Genomic DNA, 8,538 nt, shown 5'->3' with positions numbered 1-8,538 from the left:
GTTCAGCAGACTCAGAAGACAGAAAATAAGAGGCCTAAGCACTAACTTTAACCTCCTATAATTAATTACAGGTAATTTTAACTTGTTTCCTCATGATCCAACTAAATCACACAATGATCTTATGATTAAGAACTTAGTTACAGTCACTATTCAATAGTATAATAGTTTAATTTGGGAATATTTTAAATATACAGCTTTACACTCGTATCAGTTGGAATAAAATCGAAACCATTTCACTGAGAACTGCAGCACATTAGACCAAATGCACATGTGACTGTTGATCTCTCCTCTTTTTATTTTGCCCATCAAAGACTCGATCAAACACAAAGCTGAACCTTATTGAAAGGCAGATGGAAGACAGCAACGTGAGTACTGAGATCTCAGAGTGATACCAAGCAAAACCCCTCCAGCCTCCATCAAAAGTTAGTTATTTTTAAATGAAAGCATCACATTAGAAAAACAAAACGACGCGCCGCTCCTCTCAGAAGTGTTTGGGTAACTTTTAAAAGCCTTATTTTCCCTTCTTAGTTTCCTTCGCATGAATTCCCAGTAAAAGAGAATATCAATAAGATTTATGTCTTTTTCATTCTTGTTTAACGAAAGGTAAACAAACCTTCAAATTATAGAAAGCCTTTAATTAAGGAGATGATCAAATGATAAAAAGCTAGTTAATTACAGACCTCACAACCATCTCTGCCAACATGAATATTGAGGTCCTAATTAATATTTGTGGGGCTGTTTTTGTTCTTGGAAGACATTGGAATTAATTAGGCAAAAAACAAGTCAAATTAACATTTCAGTACTGAAGAAACATACCTTCATGTTCTTATTTCTCTCTGTCTGAACACGCACTGATACAAATTTGGCAGCTCAAAGCTTTTTGAAGCATGTCGACGATGAATCTTATCAAACAGAAGCAATGAAGTTTTCCGTCGTTCATTTTTCATCCCGATGCACAGCTGCTCCAGGTGTGTGTTTCTTGATTGGCTTTCTGAAAACACAAATGCACAATTTAGTTTTGAATCTTTGCTTTGCCAATTACACTCACCCTCAAGCCACAGACAGATCTCTCTCACGTTATAAGTTATATTCACTTTAGTAATAACTGGAATCCTTAATGTTTTAAGCAAATGTTTGACGCTTTCTAAAATACACTTACTTCATTTCTGCAGGAGAATTATATCATTAAATAAGAAGCTACAGCCAGGAGTCAGTTAGTTTAGCACAAAGACTGAGCATCGCTTGAAATTCTGCCCTTATGGCAGCTGACGGCTCTTGAAACAGCACGCTAATGATGGCTGGTGTACCAGACCTTTGTCGTCATTGAAACCAATCATCACTGCCACTGATAGAACTGGATAACAGATCACAACAGAAATTCACAGGTCTTCTAGACTTTCTAACAGATACTGGACCAAATGGATCAAATCTGACAATAAAAAGATGCAATTTGTGAAATTTCTGCCATTTTCCAGCCGCCCCCTTTTTAATGATTCTGTAGAAGTTGTACCATAGTAGAGTTATGTAAATTGCTTCTGCTTGGTTCAACAGAACTATGAGGATGGTTTTACAAATGTTAAGCTATTTAAGCAGCTATTTCTGGGGGAGGGATCCAACACAGGGAGGCGATGCCGTCCAGTTTGTCATTTAATTAAAGCAATATCTGACCTAAAACTGAATAAATCCTACTAAATGCTATTTCACACTATGCACTTATTAAATCTAAAGCCAGGAATATTTGACTGTTTGTGTGAATAACAACAGATAATTCCCACTCACTCTAAACTACATGTTTATTGCTACAAACTCTAAATAAAACGTTTATATTTCTGCATGTGGACATTAATAAAGAGTAAGAATGGATGGATGTGAAGTTGGAGAAGCCTGTTTTCCTTGTGTTTTCCAGTATTTATACCTGTAAGCTGTAGCGTTACCAGACAGACACGAGAGTGGCATCAATCTTCTTATAAACATGAACATATTCAATTCATTTAACCTTTCGAATCACCATCTCCAGTATCATCGTCACCTCGGTCATCAGTCACTCTCCTCCCCATTAGACTCACACAGACACATGCACACAATGACACACACATAGAAACAAGCAGCGGTACACACACCACCAGCACTTAACCAGCCTCCAGCCCGGCCCACCAGCTTTTGCAGCGAGGTTCTCCTTTTAACTGTCCCTTTCAGTGCAGGACAATCAGACACCTCCCATTGCCTCCTTTCAGGCTGCAGCTCCAGCCTCGCCTCCTCTCCTCCCCATTCTGCTCCCTGTGTCACTTTGTGTCCGCTTCGCCCCCTCGCAATGTGTGCACATGACCAGAAAATGAAGCAGGGGTCTCCGCAAGCAGAGAATGAAAGCGAGCATGTTAGTGTGTGTTTGAGAAAAAAGAGAGAGAGAAGGGGAGAGATTAACATGTAGGATTTAAGCTGGTGAGAAGGGGTGAGTGTGTGTGAGTGGGGGTACATGTAAAGTTCAGATCGGGTCTGGCTTGTGCACATGCATGTGTGTGTGTGGCTCACTTCCTAGTGTCCATCCATCTTAACTGGGGTTGTAATCGTACACATTCACAAATACAGTGTGACGACTGCATACACTCATGGGAAAACGCGCTCATGCACTCCATTAGAGGAGTACATGAAGCTGCAGGGTGTAAGGCCTAGTTAGAGAGATTATCACATCATTAACTGCTAATGAAAAACCAATTCAGACAGCTCTCCTCCTGCTCTCTGTGCTTGCTCTTTCTCACAGAGTTTCTGGATAACAGGCACAATACAACATAAGCCGGAAGAGAAGAGAACAGCAGAACATAAGAACTGGCCTTTAGTATATTTTATATGTCTGTCTATACTACACAATACTACTACCACTACTACACTACCCCTAAAAGCCTCTCTGCTCTAGGTGAGCACATTCTTATTTGAAATTAAATTACATTTCACACAATAAAATAAATGCAACTTTAACGTCCACCATCACTATTTATTGGATAAAGAAAATTTATCAAACGTAGCTTGAGTCGTGTTATAACACAAAAAAGCTTCTTTGATTCTGCCTAATATTTTACTAATCAGAGCTGTAGATGAGGAAATAACAGCTGGTGCTCACATCATCTGCAAATGACCTGAGACAGAGACAGAGACATGTCTGTCTGATTGGGACGGTACAATCAATGCACATGTGGAGAGATTGGTGGTAGATATTTCACTTTCTGTTGTTTTTTTTAGTGTGTCTCAACTTTAAGTAATGAAAACAAATTCATTGTTTGCAAAAAAAAAAAAACCACTTGCTTCTGTGTGGAGACATTTCAATGATACATGCTCTTTGACCTCGTGTTTGATCTGTTCCAAAGGTTAACACTCGTCAGCCCATTAATGAAGAGACAGCAGCAGCTACTGTGAACTCCGATTGTTCATTGTTGCTGCTTGTTGGAGATAAAAGCAGACCTTCTTTTCTGGCACTGGAAGGATGAATCATCTACGAAATGAATAGTCTGCATGTTTTAATGCTCTGGAAGATAGTTTATGGCACGAGCAAGAAAGAGACAGAGAGAGTGCAGAAATAACTTCATCAAACTCATCGTCTGTCCTGCGACTCTTTGCCTTGTGACATCAGTTTGCTCTGGTGTGCAGCAGTTTCATATTTATGTGTCTGCTCGTGCACACTTTCCTGTACGTGTTTGAAGGCACGTGTGTCATGTGTATGTGTGTTTTGACTGCATGCAGCAATAATAAAAAACACACAGCACAGGCCACATTTTTCAAGTTTGTTTGACGCATTTAAAATGCTAATAACTAGTTTATTATGTGCTACATCAAATGCAAATGTTCTGTTTTATGGCCGTGAAGTTGGGCCGACGTTAGCATTTGCATATCTTATTTCTTGTCTCCTTAGCATGCATGGAGGAACTGGATAGCAGGCAGAGTCCCAATAAATAACATTAACAGACGCATTAGATAAACAAGCTGCAATGATGCTGCTATTAGTGAATGCAGAGCCATAGCCGGCTTAAATGTAGGTGTTTGACACAGCAGCATATGGTGCGCAAACTCCCCCCAAATCAACCTAACGTTAACGTTATCTGGAAATGTCAGGGAGAGCAGACGGATTGAAAAAAACGGCGCTTTAACAGCAGACACTTTATGATGTTGAGAAAATGCTGTGCAGGAACTTGCCTCTTTAGGACCAACTGGCGGCTGGTGCTTCTCGTTTGTGTATGTGTGTGTGTGTGTGTGTGTGTGTGTGTGTGTGTGTGTGTGTGTGTGAATGGAGACAGTAGTTAAGACCATAGTTTGTTTGTTTTATTCAACATTTAATTGTAAGTAAAACTTTGGTTTAATGTTTGGTTCTCTTTAAGTCTTAATCACCTCCAGGCTCCATTCAGAAACCTGCTAATCTGTAAAATAAATACCCCATAAAGAGAGTGATATACCCCTGACAGAACACCTCTGATTGCTGAAGCAGTGATGCTCTGTGAATATGAAATGGGACATCACAACACTTTAAAGTTGTCAGTTTTTATATTGGCTTACATGATGTGACGAGTTGACAGGTGTTGGTTGATGGAGAGCATTAAGGGAATCTACCACTAGATGTTGGCTTCACATCATTATCACCCATTGGTTTTTGTCACCCCGACTTTTTGCACAGAATTAACCCGACAATTAAAAGACTTAACGTCAGTCTCATTTCCTCTCTTCTCGAGTTTTTTTAGGACACTTTCTCTTTAACCCAACATTCTCCTCTGTTGTCTCTTCTTTGTTAAAAGGCCACTTGTGATGTGATGCCAGCGTCACTGTACACCTGGGGCACTTCGGATGAGTGTCAGCGACACACTATAAACAAAATGCTGAAGTCTAGATGCTAATGCTGCTTTTTGTGAGTCTCTACTTCCTCCTTCCAACCTGCACAGTAATCTCTCCCCCTCTCTCCCGTCTCTCTCACTCTGCTCCTAATCCGCTCCACAGCCGTGAAAACTCTCCATGAGAGAGAGATGACCCGTTCTAATGGGTGGAGGCAACCACCCACACACACAGCGGCGGAGGGTCCAGCCAGCTCACACAAACACACACACACACACACCACATCTCAATGAGCTCGCTCGGCTTGGTTTAGATTGCACAAATAGGACGTACTGAGCGGGGAATACACTGCATGGTAGAATAAGAATTTATGGTGGCTGCTGATACCGTTTGTGGACTTCTGTGGCAACCGTATCTTGTAACGTGCCTTGAAGGAGCGTGTGTATAAAGAGCTGAAAGTAGAAGTATGGAGAAAAGTCTGATCTTTCAAAATCAAAGAACGACATGGCAGGGTATCACAGCAGCTGTTTTGGTGTCTGTAGGAGTTATTCAGCCACTTTGCTGCTGGTTCCTGAACACTTGTTTAGAAGACTACTTAAAGGAGCATAAAGTCGATTATTAAAGATTAAATGTTTAATAACTCCACTGACAACTTTCCAAAGCATCTCCACAAGTTTTAATTTGGTAATATTCTAGTAATCTGTCATCATTTTTATAAACTTGGTACATTCTCAGTGTGTTTTCTGATTCTGCGTTGTTAAATTTAATGTCTGATTTTTTTGCATTACACCCACTAAGCTTGAACCTGTGCTGCCCCTTCAGTGTGCGACTCCTTTGCTTTGTGCCTGTTTGCAGTCACATTACCATGTGATGAGAAATAAAAACACTGACAAGAAATTACATAATGTGCTAGGTAATAAAGGTTATAATAAAGTTATTAACCCTTTCATGTATAGTAGTCACTACAGTGGGCAGCTACATAACAGCTGTACACACATGGGTTAGGGTTTGTAGAGTCATGGACAATATTTCTCTGTCTTTTTGTATAAAAATCCTAGAAACTCCACAGTTCATCATTCAGTGGCTAGGTTTAACAGTTTTGAAAAGTATTAGAATATGTTCAAATGTGAGAAAACATCAGCATTAGCATTATTATTTTATTTCTTAGCTTTCATACAGTATATAATTTTCTGCTATTGGTTTGTTAAATACATGTTTTTGTTAAAAAGTCAAATGCATGTACATTTGTTTGTAACTTCATAAAAAATATGTTCATTGAAATAAATTTCAATTGCATTGTTTTTTTCATGCCTAGAAAATAATATAAATGCACTTTTAACTTTTAACTTTTAAAGCAAAGAACAACCTAGACACTGTTATCAGCTGCACTAAACATGCAAAATCTAAAATGTAAATGCAAACAGACATGACAAACATTTCATAACAGAAAGAAGCAGAAAGACATAACAAACTTGTAACACTTTGTCTCTATTTGTCCTTGAACTGTTACTTTCCAGTAATCTTAAAGGTTATTATTGAGCAATAATGGACCTATAAAATAAAGTGTTACTGTTTCATATATTTATTACAGTGATCTTCCAGCACAATACAAGTCAATCATTTGATCTTTAACACTGTAACGCTGCAGCCTTCATGTTAATTTGAATGCATTTCTGTGCCGTGGTGAAAGTTACATAAGTATAAATACGTTTGAGAAACTAAAATTACAGCATAGAGGTGGTGGTGGTTACTTATGAGTGAGACCAGAATCACCAGTGTAGACAATACACTGTATAGTTTTCATGCCTCTAGCGATGCTAAGGAGTAATATTTGTTCTTACTATGTTCATCTTGTGCAATATGTGTACAAGTAAACTAAACTGGAAGGAGCTGCTTTGTACAAAAAATTAATTTAATTAGAGAAAAATGAGCTGTTTTGCTCATGATCATGTCATGATTACTCATAACTATTTGTTTTTGTTCCATATATGTGGGAGACAATCACACACCCCACAACGCATCCATCTCCATTGACTTTCTTACACACACACACACTCACACACACGATCCCCCACTAGTTAGTGGCAGTCAGGTTAGCCACATACAGTAGCACTTCCTCTAGAGCAGCTCCTCTGGTTCTGCTTCAACAGATGGTCCGACAGGTCCCTGGACTGGCCTGCAAGGTGGAGGGAGTGTGGGAGGATGGGAGAAAGGGGGGAGTTGAAAGGGGAGTACTGTGGAGTGCGGGGGGGTTGGCACCCTCTTAGGAGGACTGATGGGGGTGTGGGGTGAGTAGTGAGGGAGGGAGGAGACATATGTCCACAGCCATGGCCCCTGCCAATGGACTGTCTCTGTTGGCTGCCTGGTGGCTGGCTTGTTGTCACACACACACACACACACACACACACACACTGGTGATCTGGCTTCAACTGATGTAAATACAAATCTTACATCTTAAAATTGACCAGTTTCAAGGGGGGGGGGGGCACCTTTTTGTCCCTGTACGCCAGGTGAGTCCCCACATTACGAGTTATACAAAGACACACACACACAGACTCGTACTGAGATGCACAAACTTCCTCCACCACGCCTGGCAGATCGCAGCAGCACAGCTCCTCTCCCTCTCCATCTGCACCTAAAAGACCCACATGCCCCAACAATGAGGTGACCATGTCACTGCCTGAGCCGAAGCAGAGGGATGGAGAGGGAGAGATAGATGCAAGAAGAGCGGAGGGGGGGAGGGAGGGAGAAGAGGGATGGGGTGAGGGAGGGACACATTAACAAGCTATAATCTCAACTGCCTTATCCATAATGCATTGTGTGGGCCAATTTACATGGTGCTGGTCCCTCTGGGAGAAAGGAGATCATCCATCACATTACTTTATTAGCTCCCTCACACTCTCTCACAGATGCACACACATGCACACACCCACGTGCACGCAAACACACACACACACGCACTTCATTATTTGTCTCTGCCTCTCGTTCTCTCTCCCTCTGTTTTGTGGGCCTGTTTTGTCATGGTTGTTGTTTCGAACTGCTGCTGCCTCTATAAAACAACTCCACACCGCTTTGTGTTTCACAGACTGTGACAAGCAGGGAGGGATTTTTCAAAAAACAAACAAACAAACAAACAACAACAGCAAAAACAAACAAAAAAAAAAACCCTGACAGGCCTGACTCATGGACGAGTTTAGAGCCAGAGGATTTAGGTAACGTCTGACAGAACACGTTGAAATGTGAAACAATCCACTGCTGCACAGACGTCAGGAGCGAGTGGTGCATTTGCAGGATTCTCTTAGGTTTGCTTTTTGATTTTATTCTGTTTAAATGCACAATAAAAGCTGATTGACAGTACTAGCAAGCAAAACATTTAACACATACTAAACAATTAGTATGTGTAAACTAATTAAAATCCAGTAAAATCTAATTTAACTTTACTTTAAAAAGGAGTTCAGCCTGTTAGAAGTAAAATATCAAACTACACAATTTCATGAAAACATTTGAACTACTTATTTTGTGCACATCACATATTTTAAATCAGTATATTTTTCTTGCATGACACAAAATGACCAACATCCTTTTTAGTTGTTGTTTAAATTCATTTTATTCACTCAGTGATAGAATTAGTAACCTATGTATATAAGGAAATAAATTAAGGCCAAAGAAGTTCAGTGTGTGTGTCTGTATAATAAAGTCAGTGTCACTGTTAATTGTTGGCACCTTAAA

Source organism: Anabas testudineus, chromosome 15 (genome assembly GCF_900324465.2).
Source record: "Anabas testudineus chromosome 15, fAnaTes1.2, whole genome shotgun sequence".
Taxonomy (NCBI): domain Eukaryota; kingdom Metazoa; phylum Chordata; class Actinopteri; order Anabantiformes; family Anabantidae; genus Anabas; species Anabas testudineus.
The sequence above is the reverse complement of the archived record's forward strand: the minus strand, read 5'-3'. Positions refer to the sequence as shown.